This window comes from Trachypithecus francoisi, unplaced genomic scaffold (genome assembly GCF_009764315.1).
Source record: "Trachypithecus francoisi isolate TF-2019V2 unplaced genomic scaffold, Tfra_2.0 Lachesis_group1, whole genome shotgun sequence".
In the NCBI taxonomy this organism is placed as follows: Eukaryota; Metazoa; Chordata; class Mammalia; order Primates; family Cercopithecidae; genus Trachypithecus; species Trachypithecus francoisi.
Window position 1 is genome coordinate 38,495,834 of NW_022681454.1, and position 21,165 is coordinate 38,516,998.

Below are 21,165 nucleotides of genomic sequence, written 5' to 3' on the forward strand. Positions count from 1 at the left end.
TCAAGTGAGTGTTGGGGGTTGTGAGTTGCCCTGCCATGGGATGGCCTCCTGTCCAGTGCTGGTTCCCACCGTGTGCCCTACCCTCCAGGGACCAGCTTCAGCCACCTGCAACCCAGAGCTGGAATAATAAGGTAAATAATTATTTCACTTGTTTTATTCTTTTTTTTTTTTTTGAAACAGAGTCTCGCTCTGTCACCCAGGCTGGAGTGCAGTGGTGCGATCTCGGCTCACTGCAAGCTCCCCCTCCCAGGTTCACGCCATTCTGCCTCAGCCCCTCAGCCTCCCAAGTAGCTGGGACTACAGGGACCCACCACTACGCCTGGCTAATTTTTGTGTTTTTCGTGGAGACGGGGTTTCACCGTGTTAGCCAGGGTGATCTCGATCTCCTGACCTCGTGACCCACCCGCCTTGGCCTCCCAAAGTGCTGGGGGGCGTGAGCCACCGCGCCAGGCCTGTTTTATTCATATTTCTTAAATGCATGTATAGCTCACATTTATTTCAGTGTTTAATATTAGAAGTGTTTTGGTCTTTATTTAAAAGTTTGATGCTGTTCTTCTGACCAGATATATGCCATGGGAACTTAATTCTTGTTTTTATCTATTAGCCTATGGGAAAACCGGTTTCATTAGAGGGTGTTTCACTTAAGGTCGCAGTTTCCAAGAACCTATTGATGCCATTAAGTGAGGACTTGCTGTACTTCCATGGATTTCACAGACCTCAATGGCAAGGAAACACAGCACAGGGGCTCGTGCCAGGACTTGGAAAGCACAAAGCCGCAGATGCCTTAGCTTCACGGTAAATCTGCCTCTGACCCTAGAGGCCCACAGTCCTGGCTGATAATCAGACTCATCTGCAGGCCCTGTTAGAGAAATACGGACCCCAAGGTCCCACCTCTGGAGATTTTGCTTCAATAGTGAAAAGTGAAGTGGTGCTTATGGAAGCTAAGATGTTTGGGTAAGGTGTGCATGGAGGTGGGAGGGAGGAGGGGACAGATGCAACTTACTGAGCCTTCCAAAATCATTCTCTTCAGAGCTGGTCCTGGCACCCTGCGAACTGTCCATCATCTTTTTTTTTTTTTTTTTTTGACAAAGTCTCGCTGTGTGGCCCAGGTTGGAGTGCAATGCGCAATCTCGGCTCACTGTAACCTCCGCCTCTTGGGTTCCAGCAATTCTCCTGCCTCAGCCTCCTCAGTAGCTGGAACTACAGGTGCATATGCCACCATGCCAGGCTACTTTTCTTGTGTTTTTAGTAGAAATGGAGTTTCACCATGTTGGCCAGGCTGGTCTGGAATTCCTGACCTTAAGTGATCTGCCTGCCTCAGCCTTCCAAAGTGCTGGGATTACGAGCGTGAGCTACCGCGCCCGGCCTGTCCATCATCTTTCAAAGCAGGCTTGTTCAACCTGTGGCCCCCCGGCCTAATGCAGCCCAGGATGGCTTGAATGTGGCCCAACACAAATTTGTAAACTTCCTTAGATGTTTTTGCGATTTATTTATTTATTTATTTATTTATTTTTGCTCATCAGCTTTTGTTAGTGACAGTGTATTTTATGTGTGGTCCAAGATAATTCTTCTTCCAATGTGGCCAAGGAAAGCAAAAAACTTGAGCACCCCTGTTTTAAAGTCTCCTGGTATTTCAAGAAATGATGGCCAAAGCCAACTTCTCCAAATTGCTATTGCTGCCCTTCCATCACAAACACACACATCCTGCCTCTCCCTTTGCATTCCTATTCTGGCTGGGTTTTTTGTTTGTTTGTTTGTTTGTTTTATTTTTTGTTTTGTTTTGTTTTGTTTGATGGAGTCTTGCTCTGTTGCTCAGGCCGGAGTGCAATGGTGCAATCTCGGCTCACTGCAACCTCTGCCTCCTGGGTTCAAGCAATTCTCTGCCTCAGCCTCCCGAGTAGCTGGAATTATAGGTGTCCGCCACCATGCCTGGCTAATTTTTGTATTCTTAGTAGAGACAGGGTTTCACCATCTTGGCCAGGCTGGTCTTGAACTCCTGACCTCATGATCCACCCGCCTCAGCCTCCCAAAGTGCTGAGATTACAGGTGTGAGGCACTGCGCCCAGCCTTAATGAAAACTTTTTTTCCCCTTGAGATGGAGTCTTGCTCTGTCGCCCAGGCTGAAGTACAGTGGCATAATCTCCGCTCACTGCAACCTCCGCCTCCTAGGTTCAAGTGATTCTCCTGCCTCAGCTTCCCAAGTAGCTGGGATTACAGGCACACACCACCAAGCCCGACTAACTTTTGTATTCTTAGTGGAGGCGGGGTTTCACCATGTTGGCCAGGATCGTCTCAAACTCTTGACCTCGTGGTCCCCCTGCCTCAGCCTCCCTAAGTGCTGGGGATTACAGGCATGAGCTACCACACCCGGCCCTGACTGTTTTTAAGTAAGGGACATGAGTGTGTGTGTGTGTCACACAACACACACACACACACCTGTGTCTTCCTCTAAATTACTACATCAGGGCATATGTTAAATCAGGAGCTGAACCTGTTTATTGGAATCTGGAACTGGTCACTTGGAAACTGGGAGTAGTTGGTCTTCTCTTTGTGTTCTAGAACGGAGGCAATTATACTTCCACTCATCTCCCATGCAGACAGTTCAGGTGAGAAATTAATCAATCCACTCCATCCGGAGTTCATAGGAAGCTCCTTAAATCCTAAGCATAGCTTTCCATTTAAAAAATAAGTCTTTATTTCTGCCCAACTGGAGAACAGGCTTATAACTATAAGCCTGAGATACCATTTGAAAAATCAAATACTAACTAAATAATATTCTTAAAACAATACCAACCCTTGTCATTATTATTATTATTTATTTTATTTATTTATTTATTTTTTGAGACAGAGTCTCAATTTGTCACCCAGGCCGGAGTACAGTGGCATGATCTCAACTCACTGCAACCCCCACCTCCCGAGTTCAAGCGATTCCCCTGCTTCAGCCTCTCAAGTAGCTGCGACTGCAGGCACACACCACGCCTGGCTAATTTTTTGTACTTTCAGTCGAGACGGGTTTTCGCCACGTTGACCAGGCTGTTCTCGAACTCCTAACCTCAGGTGATCCACCCGCCTCGGCTTCCCAAAGTGCTGGGATTATAGCCTGGCTCCTTGTCATTAAGTCTGTCTCTCTTTTTGACATCTTTGCGCCTAAGTCTACAGGCTTCAGAACAGACTGCCTTTGTCCACGTTCCTGTTTTTTTTTTTTGTTTGTTTGTTTGTTTGTTTGTTTTTTAATTTTTTTATTATACTTTAAGTTCTAGGGTACATGTGCATAACGTGCAGGTTTGTTACATATGTATACTTGTGCCATGTTGGTGTGCTGCACCCATCAACTCGTCAGCACCCATCAATTCATCATTTATATCAGGGATAACTCCCAATGTAATCCCTCCCCCCTCCCCCCTCCCCATGATAGGCCCCAGTGTGTGATGTTCCCCTTCCCGAGTCCGAGTGATCTCATTGTTCAGTTCCCACCTATGAGTGAGAACATGCGGTGTTTGGTTTTCTGTTCTAGTGATAGTTTGCTAAGAATGATGGTTTCCAGCTGCATCCATGTCCCTACAAAGGACGCAAACTCATCCTTTTTTATGGCTGCATAGTATTATTCCTTACCATTATGTCCCTCTTGCAAGCTATTTAAGCTCTCTGAGCTTCAGTTACCTAGTCTGTAAAACAGGAGCAGTTCATAACTAGCTGATAGGGCTGTTAGGATTGGATGAAATTGTGTTTGTAAAATGCCTAGTGCAACATTTGAAATTTGCTCAACAAATCAGTTAATATTTTCACTATGTTACTATTCGTACTTTCAGAATGAATGAGAAGGACATGCAAATGAGAAAAAGAAAGAGAGCCCAGGGTTGTTAAGGTTGTTAAGCCTTAACAGGACGTTATCAAACACTGCCATTAGGAAGAACGACAAAGATCATTTAGGAAGTAAGTTGATAGTGTTTATCAAAATTTAATCGGTACATATCTAATTTCTAGGAACCTGTTGCAGATGGATCCAAACTAGTTTTACTGGGCAATAACTGTCAGGTTCTCTTGATAAAATTCAGCTGACTGCAGTGACTAGAGGTAGATGATACAACCATACAACCTTAACACGAAGAGCCACACACCTCAACTGTGGGCTCCTTATTAGGCCACTTCAAATACTAACTGCCTCTAGGGTGTAGAGATGAAAGATAAACTATCATATACACTACTAATGCTCATGGTAGATATGATCAATTGGGTACCTCTTTCTTTTTTTCTTTTTCTTTCTTTCTTTTTTCTTTTTTTTTTTTTAGACCCAGTCTCGCTCTGCCGCCCAGGCTGGAGTGCAGTGGTGCGATCTTGGCTCACTACAACCTCTGCCTCCTGGGTTCAAGCGAGTCTCTTGCCTCAGCCTCCCAAGTAGCTGAGATTACAGGTGTGCACCACTGTGCCTGGCTAATTTTTGTGTTTGTAATAGAGGTGGGGTTTCACCATGTTGGCCAGGCTGGTCTCGAACTCCTGACTCAAGTAATCTGCCTGCCTCGGCCTCCCAAAGTGCTGGGATTACAGGCATGAGCCATCATGCCCGGTCAAACTACTCTTTCTAAATATGCCTTTGTCGGGGAGGAAAAAATCATTTTCCTTCTACCCTTTTAGGTTCTCAGCTGAGGCTCTGACAGGTGAACAGGAAAGAAACAACAGAGGTTTGTCACCATGTGTATACACATGGGAAAAACTCAGGGATGAGTATCCCAAACAGGCGGCTAGAACTTGGACTTAAATAGCACCTTTTAAAAAAAAACAATAAATTTCAAAGACATAACAAGACAAAGCAGAAAAACTTTGAGTTTCTAGGGCAGCAAATTGTGGACAGGTAAATATATGGAAGGTCAGCACCAGTCAGTAAAATTTGTTTTTTTTGTTTTGTTTTGTTTTTTTTCTTTTTTTGAGACGGAGTCTTGCTCTGTCGCCCGGGCTGGAGTGCAGTGGCCGGATCTCAGCTCACTGCAAGCTCCGCCTTCCGGGTTCACGACATTCTCCTGCCTCAGCCTCCCGAGTAGCTGGGACTATAGGCGCCCGCCACGTCGCCCGGCCAGTTTTTTGTATTTTTTAGTAGAGACGGGGTTTCACAGTGTTAGCCAGGATGGTCTCGATCTCCTGACCTCGTGATCCGCCCGTCTCAGCCTCCCAAAGTGCTGGGATTACAGGCTTGAGCCACCGCGCCCGGCCTAAAATTTGTTATATGAATGTTCTGATGCTGTCTTTTCGTTGATAAGGGTCTAGGATTGTCAGTGATTAATTGTTGTACAAATTTGTATCCTGATTTTAGGCAAATAGGGAAAAGGATGACAGCTTTCCGTGTATCTTCTTCTCAGTTGTCTTTAGCTCAAAAGAATCCTTATGCCCAAGTGGTATATTTTGGGGTGGCAAATTCTGCCATCCTTTACCTTCCTGTACTGCAAAGTCTAGAAAACTAAAAATTACATTCCCTAGCTTCTCTTGCAGCTGAGATTTGGAGGGAGAATTCAGTCCCACCAAAGTCACATCAGATAATTTCCAAAATATTCCCCCCCCCCCTTTTTTTTGATAAGGGCTAAGATGAAGGATGTGCTTAGTGTGAGGTCCAGATGGCCTACTGTTAATAACTGAGGCCCAGGATCTGGCCAGCTTACCTGCCCCCAGTCAGGGCAGCATAGGACTGGCAGTGGCCTTCCCTACTGGAGACTGGGGAGTTGGGGCTGAGCTGGTAACATTTAGGGAGGGCCTGTAGAGGCTGAGGAACATTTGTGTTTTTTGCAGACAGCTCACTCCCAGGAGGAAGAAAGTGAAATCCTGGGCTGAGCACACCTAGAATTTTTCCCAAATTTGCCTGCCAGGTTAAACTACCTCTTTCCTCTCCCAGCCACTGCAGAAAGTCAGAGAGGCCAGGGTGTTACAACTCCACATAGGGGAGAATCACCAAGGAGGGTGAAAGGGTTTAGTTACATATATTGGCAGGAAGTCTGGTGAAAAGGGACAAAAAGAACTGTCACAATTTACTGTATATACTCCTGTTTAAAATTAATTTTTATAAAAATCCTGTATTCATGTACAATTTGTATAGTTAAAATAGAAAGAAAAAGAAACCTACCACTTTGGTGTAGGATGGAGTAGCCTACAGCAAATCAAAGATCCTGCCAAGAAAAACTGGAAAATCTAGATTACGGTAATTTAAAAAGAAAAATAAATCTTTTAAATGCATCAGAGGGCTGGGTGAAGCAAAAAGGATTAGAAGAGGCCCCACTCTGGAGAAGGGAGAGCTGCAGAGAAGTGAGCTGTTAACTAGCAGCCACTTATCCCGTGGGGGGCCCTCATCCTGCCACTGGGCAGAGGAAAAGTCACTTCCTGGGATAGCCCCATCTAAGGCCAGCTTTCCTCTTTTATTCTTCATCACAACAGTCTCAGGGTTTGCGCTGCAATTTGTCATTAAATGTCAACGTCATTGCATTTTTATTTGTCTCTCTGTGTACACTGCAACCTTCATGTGGGCAGGAAGAGTCTGTCCATCTTGTTCATTGTTGCACTCCCAGGCCTGGTATACGGTAGATGCTTAGTAAATATGTGTTGGGTTGGATTGGAATGAATGCAATGGAATATGAACAGCGAAAGCTTTCCAACTCTTTCAGCTTTCCTGGATTCTAAAGGCCCCTTTTCTCCCCGGAGGGTCTGTTCCCTTAAGGCTTTGTCAATAGGGCCAAACCTAAGCTCCTTCTGATAGAATGGCATCCTCTGAGTCCTGCTCTAACACCTCCGGGGCTTGGAAGTGGGTGGGGTTGCGAGCCTTATCCGCAACCCTCTAATCTCCCAGGCCACACCCAAGCTAGCACCTCCAGGCCCTTCTCTCCCTAACCACAGAATGCCTTGCAGCTCTAACAGAAAAAGTGTAAGAACTCCTGTTTTGAGGGCCTACCTGGCATCCAGTTTCTGTTTAATTCAACCCATTTCTCAATCTCTCCAAAGCCCTGCAGGTTCTTCAAGTCCACGTGCTCTCAAACCCTTGCCCCAGATTCTAAAACCAGGCCTGTCCACCCTCAGTCTTATTGCCGGGCCTCTGGGCCCACCTTCCCCATTCTCACTGAACCCTGGACCAACCAAGCCTCTGGGGGTCCCACCCAGGGGGAACCCACACCCCATGAGTGAAGACAGTACAGAGAGAAAAAATCTAAATGGAAATCTGCAGTTGCTGGGTACTTTAAAAATGTCTTTCTAAGGTCGGGCACGTTGGCTCATGCCTGTAATCCCAGCACTTTGGGAAGCCAAGGCGGATGGATCACAAGGTCAGGAGTTCAAGACCAGCCTGGCCAATATGGTGAAACCCCATACAAAATTAGCCCAGAGTGGTGGTGCATGCCTGTTGTCCCAGCAACTCAGGAGGCTGAGGCAGGAGAATCGCTTGAACCCAGGAGGTGGAGGTTGCAGTGAGCCAAGATCGCGCCACTGCACTCCAGCCTGGCAACAGAGCGAGACTCTGTTTCAAAAAAAAAAAAAAAAAAAAGAAGTCTTTCTAAGTGCAGCCTGACATTCTCGAAACTTTATTCTTGCGCGTTTGAAGTATTTTATTTTCCTTTCCAGATGTAAAAAGCCCAAGACTGAAGCCAGGAAAAATGAATTCTGGTCCTGGTTCTGCTGCTATGTGATATTGGACCATCCGTTTTCTGATGGAAACCCGGCTCATTTGCTTTGGGGTTTGGTCCTCTGATATCCGAGCAGGGACTTTGATTTTCTTGTGGGCACTCAGAGGCTGTCCGGCTCAGGAAAACCTACATACATGGTCCACATTGAAATGAGGGTCTAAAACCTTGATGTAAGCACGAAAGTGCGCAGGCAGCATGCAGCCCTACAAGCAGGCATTGATCCTCAATGGGTCAATGTGTTAAGGTTTATCCAGCCCCAGGAGGGCCCAGGTCCCCACTGGACAAGAGAAACCCCTTTAGGCTTGTGTATTAGCCCTTTTTCACACTGCTGATAAAAACACACCAGAGACTGGGCAATTTACACAAGAAAGACGTTTAATGGACTTACAGTTCAATGTGGCTAGGGAGGCCTCACAATCATGGTGGAAGGTGAAAGGCGCTTCTCACATGGCGGCAGTGAGAGAGTAGATGAGGAAGAAATGAAAGCGGAAACCCCTTATAAAACCATCAGACCTCGTGAGACTTATTCACCACCGGGAGAATGGTATGGGGGAACCGCCCCCATGATTCAATGACCTCCCACCAGGTCCCTCCCACAGCACGTGGGAATTATAGGAGTACAGTTCAAGATGAGATTTGGGTGGGGACATAGCCAAACCGTATCAGCTTGTTAGGCCTCTCCAGAAATGGAGAATTTTCTTTTATATCACTTTGGTACTTATAGAGGCTTCCTGTGTGCCAGGTCTGTTCTAAGCACTTTACACCTGATGGCCCATTTCATCCTCATGACAAACCTATGGAGTAGATGTACTTTCCCTGCCAAGAGCTCCAAACTGTGAGGCCTTGGGAAGGTAAGGCATTTATTCAAGGTGAGCACTTTCTACAGTAAGAGGCAATCTGGCTCCAGGGTCCATGTTCTTACCCACAGTGCTGGTGATTTTTCTACAGGCACCAGAAGAGCCTCCTCATGCGTGGTTTGGGTTCCCTGGTCACTTGATCCCAGGTGGACAGTGCTAAATGTGGGCATGCCACTCACTGTAGTTTAGTCACACCTTAGTCTCATGGTTTGGTTTTTCTGGAAAACCCTAACTAACACAGTGCCTACAGGGTGTTCTGTAAATATACATGGTTCATCAATGCATGGATTTGATTTTGATCTTTTGAATCTCCTCTGGGCATCGGTCTACAACTCATCTTGGGGGTCGGTTATACCTGCAAATAGTCCATCTCATTAACTACTTTCTTCCTAGTTTCTCAGTAAGTGACATTTTCCTGACCTCTTTTCCAGAATCCAGAAGCAATTTTCCAAAGCCCACTTCCTAAAGGAGGCCCTCACCCACAGCAGTATATACCCAATAGGGGTCTTTCCTTTCCTTGAACCCTTATGAAATCTTTCTAGTCTCTTTTTTTTTTTTTTTTTTTTTTTTTTTGAGACAAGGTTTCGCTCTTGTTACCCAGACTGGAGTACAATAATGCAATCTCGGCTCACCGTAACCTCCACCTCCCGGGTTCAAGCTATTCTCCTGCCTCAGCCCCCTGAGTAGCTGGGATTACAGGCACACACCACCATGCCTGGCTAATTTTGTATTTTTAGTAGAGATGGGGTTAGTCAGGCTGGTCTCAAACTCCCGACCTCAGGTGATCCACCTGCCTTGGCCTCCTAAAGTGCTGGGATTACAGGCGTGAGCCACTGCGCCTGGCCAAATCTTTCTAGTCTTTCAAGAGTAAACTGATATACAGCTCTCCAGTTACTTTATTTGTGTCATTTCATTTAATGGTTCATTTTATTTTATTTTATTTTTTGAGACAAGATCTGGCTCTATCACCCAGGCTGGAGTCCAGTGGCGCGATCTCAGCTCGCTGCAACTTCTGCCTCCCGGGCTCAAGCCATCCTCCCACCTCAGCGTTCTGAACAGCTGGGACTACAGGTACATACCACCACGCCCAGCTAATTTTTGTATTTTTTGTAGAGACAGTCTTGCCATCTTACCCAGGCTGGTCTCCAACTCATGAGCTCATATGATTTGCCTGCCTCAGCCTTCCAAACAGCTGGGATTAAAGGCGTGAGCCACCATGGCTGGCCTTCACAGTTCTTTTTAAACCTCAATCTAGAAATGGAAATCTCAAGCAAAAGAAGGCAGATGTTTTTATTTAAGGCCCTCAAAGAAGATAAGGAAGTCCAAGAAATTTTCCAAATGGAGTTGCAAGCAGAGAGAATATGGAGACTTAAAAAGGTGTTCGATCTCAACAGGAGCTGTTATTTGTTTGCAGATTTGCCTGTGATCTTCTTGGGGGCCTACATACTTCCCATTGTCACTGCTATAGAGCCGGGACCCAGGCCAGTGCCGGGTCAGAAGAAGCTCTGTTAGTGCTTATGAACTGTGTTAAATTGGAACTTTCAACCAATTCAATATGGTCACAACGGGTTGGCTCCTAGTAAGCTGCTCAATAAGTGTGTCTTCAGGTGACGATGGCAAATGAAAGGCAGTAAGACCCATTGATTTCAGATCCAGAGTTTGGGACTCAGAACTATATAATCCTGGGGTCAAATCTCAGTCTTGCTTGCTTCTTTCTGCGTGCCCTGAGCCTCTCCCCTGTAGAGAACCTATTTCACAGTATTGCTATGAAAATGACATGAGATCATGCATGTGAAATTTATCATAGTATTGCTCATAATACTACCTTGGGCTGGGAACTATTCCCAGGCTTTCTCATTTAATCCTCTTGCAATTCAAAGAAGAAGGCACTCTTAACTGCCCCACTTCTTTCAGATTAAGAAGTTGAGGAACAAGGGCCGGAGCGGCGTCTCCAAGGTCACAAAGCTAAGAGTGGGTATAGAACGCAGGTGCAGTGGCTGGTCTTTTTATTTTTATTTATTTAATTAATTAATTTATTTTTATACTTTAAGTTCTAGGGTACCGTTAAGGGAGAGCTACGAAGTCCCACATGTGGGCAGTAAGTACTCAGTAAAAGTACACTGTTGCTGTTACTGCTGCTGCTGTTATGCTGGACAGCGGGGGAAAGTGAGGGGCAGAGAACTTGGGTCCCCATAGCTACTCCATAACAGAGCCAGAACCACAGGTGGCTCCAACATTCAGACCTGGGGCACCAAGCCTTATTGCTTGTTTCTTAACTGCTTTCTCCAAGGCCTGCCCTGGGCAGCCACACCCAGAGTTCTCACCACACCCTGGAGCTCTTGCCACCCAGAAGTTCTCGCCACACCCTGCCTGCTCCCAGAAGGTCCCGGAAGGTAACAGGGCCATTGAAGAAGGGCTGCATTGTTGTGGCCCTGGCCGTGGCCCTGAAGGCCAGGAGGACAAACACTTTGTCTTATAAGTACTGCAAATCAATATACAGTAAAAGTCAGAATAAAAGCCCTCTTGAACTTCAACTGACCTCAACTCCAACGACTGGCCCTGAGGACAAATACCCAGGAACCTGATTCCAGGAGAGAATACTTCTGCATGCCATCCAGTTGCTACCTGGCAGGAGGGTGTTTGCCTTTGGGGGAGGTGGGGGCAGGGGTATCAAGTTCTCCTGGGGAAGACAGAAAGTTTGCCAGCGCCACCCAGAGCAGAAAAAAAGTGTGACGGTATCAATAAAGATGACAATAGCAAGAGATTTCCTTTTTTCCTCAGAGTCCTGGCCTGCAATGAATAGGTGAAATCACAACAGCTAAGATTCAGTTAGTGCTTACTGCGTGGGCCACGTGCTGCGCTTAGAACCACATGCATTGGTTCGTTGAATGCACTTAACAACCCTATGGCGTGGATTGTATTATTTTCATTTTTCAGGTGAGAAAATCATGGTACAGAGAAAAGTAAATTGCCTCCCCAGGGACTGCTCAGCCCCCAGGAAGCAGAACTAGAGTCTGAACCCAAGCGATCTTCTATGGCCCTTCCCTGCAAGCTGGCAGTGGGGTATTTCTCTTTATGGTCCCTCTCATTTAATTTTGAATCAGATGTCTTATGCCAAAGTATATACAGAAAGGGCACCACTTTGGAAGGTATACTATAACAAAATACCATAAACTGGCTGTTTTGTTTGTTTGTTTTTTGACCGAGTCTCGCTCTGTTACCCAGGCTGGAGTGCAGTGGCACAATCTCAGCTCACTGCAAGCTCCACCTCCTGGGCTCACGCCATTCTCCTGCCTCAGCCTCCCAAGTAGCTGGGATTACAGGCACTGGCCACCACACCCAGCTAATTTTTTGTATTTTTTTTTTTTTTTTTTTTTTTTAGTAGAGACGGAGTTTCACCATGTTAGCCAGGATGGTCTCCATCTCCTGACCTCATGATCCGCCCGCCTCAGCCTCCCAAAGTGCTGGGATTACAGGCGTGAGTCACCTCACCCAGCCAACTGGTTCTTATAAACCACAGAAATTCATTTCTCACCGTTCTGGAGGCTGGAACTCCAAGATCAAGGCACAGGCAGAGCTGGCATCTGACAAGGTTCTGCCCTCTAGTTCATAGATTGTGCCTTCTCACTGTGTCCTCCCAAGGTGGAAGGGGTGGGAGGTCTCTCTTGGGCGTCTTTCATAAGGGCACGCCTCCCATTCAGGAGGCCTCTGCCTTCATGACCTCATCACCTCCCAAAGACCCAGCTCCTAATACCATCACCTTAGGGGGTAGGATTTCAGCATATGGATTTTAGGGAAACACAAACATTCAGACCATAGCAGAGGCACTGAGAGACCCCTGAAGCCTGCTAGGGCTCCTAAGAGCAGCTGACACATGTATAGGATTTTGAAGAAACTTTTCAAGTCCCAGGGCAATCAACTTTGTTCCTGCTCTGAGTCTGAGAGGTCCCCGTTAAGTTAGCCCTCTCATTCAGTCTTTTTTTTTTTTTTTTTCTTCTTAAATTTTGAGACAGGATCTCACTCTGTGACCTAGGCTAGAGTGCAGTGGCACAATCACAGCTCACTGAAGCCTCCACATCCCAGTCTCAAGGGATCCTCCCACCTCAGCCTCCCGAATAGCTGGGACTACAGGTACGTGCCACCGTGCTTGGCTAATTTTTGTATTTTTTTGTAGTGACAGGGTTTTGCCATGTAGCCCAGGCTGGTCTGGAACTCCTGGGCTCAAGTGGTCCACCCGCCCTGACTTCCCAAAATGCTGCCACTACAGGCCTGAGCCCCTAACTCGGTCTTTACTGCAGAGCATTAAAAGGGTGGAAGAAGCGCTTCCCTGAGCCGTTCTCCTCCCCCCACCACCACGAGAGGTACAAATTCTACCAAACCTCGTCTCCTGGCCTCTCTGCCTCTGTTGCAGGTTGAGGTTTGGCCTTCAGGGACTGCTTCTGTGAGCTAATTTCTTGCAAAGGATGTGACAAACGTCACTAGAGAAGACACACCTCAGCACGTGTTCCAAAGGGCTAATGTGGTGAGTTCAGCACTGGCCCCATCAGCGTGCAAACCATGTGAGAGGACTCATGCATGGGAGGCCACCCATGAGCAGGGCTATTTTAATAGAATGTCTTCGGGATGTGTTAAGAAAAACCCCGGCTTGGAGTGTTTGTGGTTCATCTGGAACCAGGCAGCGCTGTTGTAAGTTGGGGGCCTATAGGGGCTTCTTGGGTTTCTGCTTATTGATACCCATTTCAGGTCCTCCAAGAAGGGTCCTCAATCATTCCCTTGGCTATGTCCATGTACCGCATCATTCCTTTGAGTAGTACACTGTAAATACTTAAAGAATGCTAAAGAAAGTTTTGAGATCAGAGCCTTTCCCACAAAAGTCAGGAGTTTCAGCTCTCAATAAGCGGAGGTATCTGTGGTTAGAGGGAGCCCAGAAAATGTGGGCTATGTGCGCCCCCTGCTGGAGAGGGAGGCCCAGGCACATGGGGCTTCTAGTTCAGGGCCCGGGTCCTCTTGAGGGTTCTCGGAGCACCTCTTCCTGGTTCAAACGGCTTCCTGTCCTCTCAGGACTGGAGAGCAGGGCTGCTAAGGGTAATGTGGCAATCTAGAACCAGATTGCCGGGGTTCAAATCCTGTTTCTGCAACTGCTGTGTAACTTTCGGCAGGTCATTAAACCTCTCTGTGCCTCACCTTCCTCATCTGTAAAGTTGGGATGATCGTATTGGAGCCTACCTCACGGAGTACTTACGAGACATAAACGAGATAACATCTCAAACACTGAGGCACAAACGAGGCAACATGTCAAAACACTTAGAATAGTGCCTGGCACACGGGGAGTGTTATGTGTTAATTAAATATTGATTATTGCTATTATTAATATCATCATCATCATTCTCCTGGTTACTAATAAAATATAAGAGAAAGTTTTTCTCCTCTCTCTCAACCCTAAGGGTCACTTTCACAGGCATCAGAAATTCTAACAATCCCAGAGCTAGGATTACAGGCATGAGCCACAGCACTAGGCTCATTATTCTAGATACTAAGAGAAGGGAAGAAACTGCTAACACTATTCCAATAAAAACATCTTCCTCAAAGAAAAAGGGTAAGCGGCCGGGCACGGTGGCTCACGCCTGTAATCCCAGCACTTTGGGAGACGGAGGCGGGCAGATCACGAGGTCAGGAGATCGAGACCATCCTGGCTAACATGGTGAAACCCCGTCTCTACTAAAAATACAAAAAATTAGCCAGGCGTGGTGGCAGGCTCCTGTAGTCCCAGCTACCGGGGAGGCTGAGGAGGGAAAATGGCGTGAACCCAGGAGGCGCAGCTTGCAGTGAGCTGAGATCACACCACTGCACTCCAGCCTGGGCGACAGAGCCAGACTCTATCTCAAAAAAAAAGAAGAAAAAAGGTAAGACAAGCCCAGTGGCCATGCCTGTAATCCTGGCACTTTGGGAGGCTAAGGTGGGAGATTACTTGAGGCCAGAAGTTTGAGACCAGTCTGGGCAACCTAGCAAGATTCCCTCTCTACAGAAAAATTTAAAAATTGACTTATGCCTGTGGTCCCCACTACTCGGGAGGCTGAGGTGTGAAGATCATTTGAACTCATGAGTTTGAGGCTACAGTGAGCTGTGATTACCCCACTGCACCTTGGGCAACAGAGTGAAACACTGTCAATAAATAAATAAATAAATAAATACATTTTAATTAAAAAGGAAAGGAAAAACGGTAGAATAACTTTCATATTAGCCAGGCACTTCCAAAGTTTGTTGGGCTTGTTGGTTGTCTCTGATAGCAAAATAATCTACAGACTGCCTTTTATTTCTGCTTTGGGGAAAATTTAATAAAGTTTGGTTTCTGAGGTAGGTAGCAATACGTAACCTCAATTTAACAATTTGTTTTCTTGAAAATTTGAAGATTATACATATGTCTGTTCACATGTATGCATATGCCTTATGTATATATACACATATGTGTATTTGTGCAAACATGTATACATCTATATTCCATTTTAGTCATTTGGCATATGGTTACAAAGATACATAAACATATACATTATGAGCATGTTTAAGACTTTATAGGCCAGGCTGCTAGCTCACATCTGCAATCTCAGCAGTTTGGGAGGCCGAGGCAGGTGGATCACTTGAGATCAGGAGTTTGAGACCTTCCTGGTCAACATAGTGAAACCCCGTCTCTACTAAAAACACAAAAAATTTAGGCAGACATGGTGGCGTGCACCTGGAGTCCCAGCTATTTGAGAGGCTGAGGCATGAGAATTGCTTGAACCTGGGAGGCGGAAGTTGCAGTGAGCCAAGATTGCACCACTGCACTCCAGACTGAATGACAGAGCAAGACTCTGAAAAAAAAAAAAAAGATTATATAAATACATATATACAGAATGCCTTATAGATGTTTATGCCCCTTTGAGTGGAACACTGATGGTTGTGGGGAGGAAGGCACACATGGAAGAGGTAAAAATAGCCATAGGGTACCCCAGGGGACGATATTTTCAAGAAATTTTGAAGTTCAGCATGGCGCAGTTTAGAAAGGGAGGTGATGGTGGTGATAGTGGTGGTGGTGGTGGTAGTGGTGTCGATGATGGTGATGGTGGCAGTGATGGTGATAGTGGTGGTAATGGAGGTGGTGGTGGTGGTGGAGGCTGTGGTGCTAGTGGTGGTGATAGTGGTGGTACTGGTGGTAGTGGTGATGGTGGTGGAGGCAGTGGTGGTGGTGGTGGTGTTGCTGGTGGTGATGATGGTCCTGATGGTGATGATGGTGGTGGTGGTGATTGTGGTGGTTGTGGTGGTGGAGGTGGTGATGGTGGTGGTGTTGGTGGTGATGGTGATGGTGTTGGTGGTGATGGTGATGATGGTGGTGGTGGTGGTGGTGTTGGTGGTGGTGATGGTGTTGGTGGTGATGGTGATGATGATGGTGGTAGTGGTGATCGTGGTGGTTATGGTGGTAGTGGAGGTGGTGATGGTGGTGGTGGTGGTGGTGATAGTGGTGGTGCTGGTGGTGTTGTTGGTAGTGATGACGGTGTTGATGGTGGCAGTGGTGATGGTCCTGGTGGTGATGGTGATGATGGCTGTGGTAGTAGTGGTGATCATGGTGGTTGTGGTGGTAGTGGTGATGGTGGTGGTGATGGTGATGGTGATAGTGGTGGTGGTAGTGATGGTGATGATGGTGGTGCTGGTGGTGGTGGTGATGGGGGCACTGGTGGTGGTGATTTTGGTTCTCATGGTGGTGATGGTGGTGCTGGTGGTGATGGTGCTCATGGTGGTGGTGGTGGTGGTGGTGGTGATCGTGGTTGTGGTGATGGTGGTGGAAGCAGTGGTGGTAGTGGTGGTGATGGGGTGGTTATGGTGGTTGTAGTGATGGTGGTGGTATTGGTCGTGGTGGTGGTGGTTGTGGTGATGGTGGTGGTACTGGTGTGGTGGTGGTGATGGTGCTGGTGGTGATGGTGGTGGTTGTGGTGATGGTGGTGGTACTGTTGGTGGTGGTGATGGTGGTGGTGTTAGAGGTGGCAGTGGTGATGGTGGTTGAGCTAGTGGTGATGGTGGTGGTGGTAGTGGTGGCAGTGATGGTTGAAGTGGCAGTGGTGGTGGTACTGATGTGGTGGTAGTGATGGTGGTGATGGTGATGGTTTTACTGGTGGTGGTGGTGGTGGAGCTGGTGATGGTGGTGGTGGTGTGATGTAGTGGTTGTGGTGGTTTAGGTGATGGTGGTGGTACTGGTGGTGGTGATGGTTGGGTTGTGGTGATGGTGGTGGTACTGGTGGTGGTTGTGTGATGGTGGTGGTGGTAGTGGTGGTGATGGTGGTGGTGGTGATGGTGGTGGTGATGATGGTGTGGTAGTAGTGGTGATCATGGTGGTTGTGGTGGTAGTGGTGATGTGGTGGTGATGGTGATGGTGATAGTGGTGGTGGTAGTGATGGTGATGATGGTGGTGCTGGTGGTGGTGGTGATGGGGGCACTGGTGGTGGTGATTTTGGTTCTCATGGTGGTGATGGTGGTGCTGGTGGTGATGGTGCTCATGGTGGTGGTGGTGGTGGTGGTGGTGATCGTGGTTGTGGTGATGGTGGTGGAAGCAGTGGTGGTAGTGGTGGTGATGGTGGTGGTTATGGTGGTTGTAGTGATGGTGGTGGTATTGGTCGTGGTGGTGGTGGTTGTGGTGATGGTGGTGGTACTGGTGGTGGTGGTGGTGATGGTGCTGGTGGTGATGGTGGTGGTTGTGGTGATGGTGGTGGTACTGTTGGTGGTGGTGATGGTGGTGGTGTTAGAGGTGGCAGTGGTGATGGTGGTTGAGCTAGTGGTGATGGTGGTGGTGGTAGTGGTGGCAGTGATGGTTGAAGTGGCAGTGGTGGTGGTACTGATGGTGGTGGTAGTGATGGTGGTGATGGTGATGGTTTTACTGGTGGTGGTGGTGGTGGAGCTGGTGATGGTGGTGGTGGTGGTGATGGTAGTGGTTGTGGTGGTTTAGGTGATGGTGGTGGTACTGGTGGTGGTGATGGTTGTGGTTGTGGTGATGGTGGTGGTACTGGTGGTGGTTGTGGTGATGGTGGTGGTACTGGTGGTGGTGGTGGTGGTGGTGATGGTGGTGGTGATGATGGTGGTAGTGCTGGTGGTGGTTGTGGTGATGTGGTGGTACTGGTGGTGGTAATGGTGATGGTGCTGGTGGTGATGATGGTTGTGGTGGTGTGATATGATGGTACTGGTGGTGGTGGTGGTGTGATGGTGGTTGTGATGATGATGGTACTGGTGGTGGTGGTGGTGGTGATGGTGGTAGTGCTGGTGGTGGTGTTAGAGGTGGTGGTGGTGATGGTGGTTGAGCTAGTGGTGATGGTGGTGGTGGCAATGGTGGCAGTGATGGTTTAGGTGGCAGTGGTGGTGGTACTGGTGGTGGTAGCAGTGGTGGTGGTGGTAGAGGTGGCAGTGGTGGTGATGGTGATGATTGTACTGGCAGTGTTGGTGGTGGAGCTGGTGGTGATGGTGGTGGCGGTGGTGGTGATAGTGGTGGCAGCAGTGGTGATGGTGGTGGTAGAGGTGGTGGTGATGGTGGTGGCGGTGGTGGTGATGGTGGCAGCAGTGGTGATGGTGGTGGTAGAGGTGGTGGTGATGGTGGTGGCGGTGGTGGTGATGGTGGCAGCAGTGGTGATGGTGGTGGTAGAGGTGGTGGTGATGGTGGTGGAGGTGGTGGTGATAGTGGTGGCAGCAGTGGTGATGGTGGTGGTAGAGGTGGTGGTGATGGTGGTGGAGGTGGTGGTGGTGGTAATCGTGGTGGTGGTGGTGGTGGTGATGGCAGTGGTGGCAGTGGTGGTAGAGCTGGTGGTGGTACTGGTGGTGGTGGTGGTGATTGTGGTGGTACTGGTGGTGGTGATGGTGGTAGATGTGGTGGTAGTGGTGGTATATCTTCATGATGCAGCAGGCTGGTAGAAGACCCCAAAAAGTTGATTTCAAGAGTAGCTGGTGGTTGTGGTAGAACCAGTTTTGCCATTCTTTTGCCAGGAAAAACTTGTGCTTGGCATCACTACTTGTGACACACCTCTTCCAAGTCCTAGACGAAGTGCCTCTCTGAGCCTCCGTAGCACCCTGTACCACTCACTCCTACCACAGCATCTGTCACTCTCTTCTCTGAGCCTCCATAGCACCCTATACCACCCACTCCTACCATAGCATCTGTCGCTCTCTTGTCTGCCCTCTCAGTAGAATGGAAGCTCAATGAGAGTGAGGAGAGCTTTTCCTTTTCACATCTGCATCTCTAGCTCTCAGCACATTGCCTGGCACAGAGTTGGCACGTTGTAAATAGTTGTTGCATGGATGAATGGATAAGCAGACAGGTGGACACATGCATGAATGAGTGAACAAATGAGTAAGTGTGGAAATGAATAAAAGAGAATCAGAGGACTACAAGCCTGGAATTGGGAATTATTTCTACCTGAGGGATTCCAGAGAGCAAGAGCTAGAACTGGGGATTTACCATCTGCTGGGGTTTGCCTCCTGGTGGAATGACGGATCAGTGGCAATGGCATTTTACCATAGCCCAAAGACATAAAGTGTTCCGATTCAGGAAGCCTCTTTTCTGAGACTGAAGAATCTCCTAGCTGAGAATATATTTCTCCAAAGCAGCCCTAGCTATATGGGAAGTCATTTTGGATGAAGTCACCCTGTGGTAGTTGAAAAACACAATACGGTCAACGCCTACTCTGCGATGACAGCATGCATCTTCCCTCTAGCGTTCAAAGCTTACTTTGGCCTTGTGAAGTAGGCATGATTATTCCATAAAGAAGAAGACTGCACCCAAAGATGCGGAGTGGCTGGCTAGTAAGTACAGAGTCAGAATTCAAACCAGCTCTGTTGGCTTCAGTGTCCCCTGTGGCTACTTGGGAAAGCAAGATTGATGAAAAAAGGAAGAAATTCTGTTGGTTAGAGTAACACTCGCTGCTGTAGCAAACTCTGAAATTTGTAATTGCTACAACAATAGACGTGTGTTTCTCTCTCACGTAAAGTCTCAAATGGAATTCCTGGTGAGCAGATGGGCCTTCTCCAAGAAGAGATTCAGGAACCTGTGCTCCCTCCATCCTGCGGTACCATCAACTTCAACACGTCTCTCTCCTACGCAATCCTCCTTGACAAGGAAAAGATGGAAAGGGCAATAATTTGTCAGTACAACACAGTCATGTTTTAGGTGAATTTTAGTTACATGTATTTGAAATTGTGTAATACAGAACATTCATAAGGTCTCATTTTGTGCTCAAAATGAGAAATGGTGCAAATCTCCCAAATTAAAATAAAATCAAGAATTGCTCATGTCAAAACTGCTCAGACAAGTGAATTGTAAACTGTGCCACTTCAGTTCTAAAACAGAAATCCTCTCTTCCTTTTGCAGATCTCTCATAGACTACGCTGCTGTTCACACAGCTCAGAACTCCAGGTGATTTTGGTGACAATCAAAAAGTGATTTTGTTAACATCCTATGGCCATGTCATGTGAGCATTCATAACGTGATGGCACAGAAAAGCACCAGGAGCAGTGCATTTCTTCTGCACGTTAGATGTCATAAAAAGGCTCTGCAGAAGACAAGACAGCCATTATGATATTATATGCTTATAATTCAGCAGATTGATTTCTGCAAAATATCAGAGATCATGCCGAAGAAATGAAAAGCACCATTAAAAAGCAATTATGTACCAACTGGTGTAGATTTATGTGCACTGTAAATCTACTCTTTCATACTTTAAATGTATTAATGTGGGAAAAAATTGCTTTGAGTTACATAAGTTTTGGATAATGCAGTCTTCAGGAATGTATCCATTGTATAAAATAAACTCATCCTAAAGATATTATCATTTACTTCTAGGAACTAAAATACCCAATGCATTTGGTAACTAAATTGCTCATGATAATTTATAAATTGAAAGTTTGATTTACACATCAGTCTCTAAGGAGCTTATCATGCGTAACCTCTGGGGACACGGAGGAAAATGAATTTTTCCAATTTGTAAGCCTACGGCCTGCCTTTGTACTGTGACAACTTAGCATGCACTAGCATGTAGCATATCTGGGTGGACCTCAGTTTTCTCTTTCCATGTTGACCAAACCTGGACAAGAGCTAAGGCTTTCCAAGAGGCAAGTAGAAGATGTACGGTGATATGCACTATACAGTTAGTAATAGGATCTACCACTTATTGGGTGTCTTTTTTGTGTGTGTGTATCAGACATGATTCTAAGTACTTTATGTACATTATTTTATTGACCTAAAAATCTATGTGTATGAACAAATGAATAATTGAAAGCACAAGAATGTTGACTAACTTGTCCAGATTATTAATTAGGATGTGGCAGAGATGATTATTCTAATATCTCCAATTTACTTTTAAATATTTCCATATATACTGTGGGATATCATATGTATTACCTTCATTAAGGCACAACCAAGGTGGTCAATTCTTTTTTTTATTTTTCGTATTTAGAAACAGGGTCTCACTATGTTGCCCAGACTGCCCTGGAGCTCCTGGGCTCAAGTGATCCTCCTGCCTCATCCTCCCAAGTAGCTGGGATTACAGGCAAATGCCACTGCGCCAGGCCCAGGTAGTCTATTCTTTTTCTTTTTTTTTTTTTTTTTGAGACAGAGTCTCGTTCTATTGCGATGATCCAGGTGGTCAATTCTA

The 21,165-nt window shown here is 46.8% G+C and overlaps 1 long non-coding RNA gene across 2 annotated transcripts; it reads left to right on the forward strand.

The window, feature by feature from the left end:
* The first annotated feature begins 2,559 nt into the window (after positions 1 to 2,559).
* On the forward strand, positions 2,560 to 20,210 carry LOC117086332. Of its 2 annotated transcripts, XR_004438292.1 has the most exons (5): positions 2,560 to 2,606; positions 3,810 to 3,933; positions 10,421 to 10,477; positions 12,918 to 13,028; positions 19,884 to 20,210. It is a non-coding gene; the product is annotated as an uncharacterized LOC117086332 (long non-coding RNA). The 2 variants fall into 2 exon arrangements; XR_004438291.1 differs by lacking the exon at positions 12,918 to 13,028 and having other exon boundaries at positions 19,884 to 20,207.
* Positions 20,211 to 21,165: the final 955 nt, after the last annotated feature.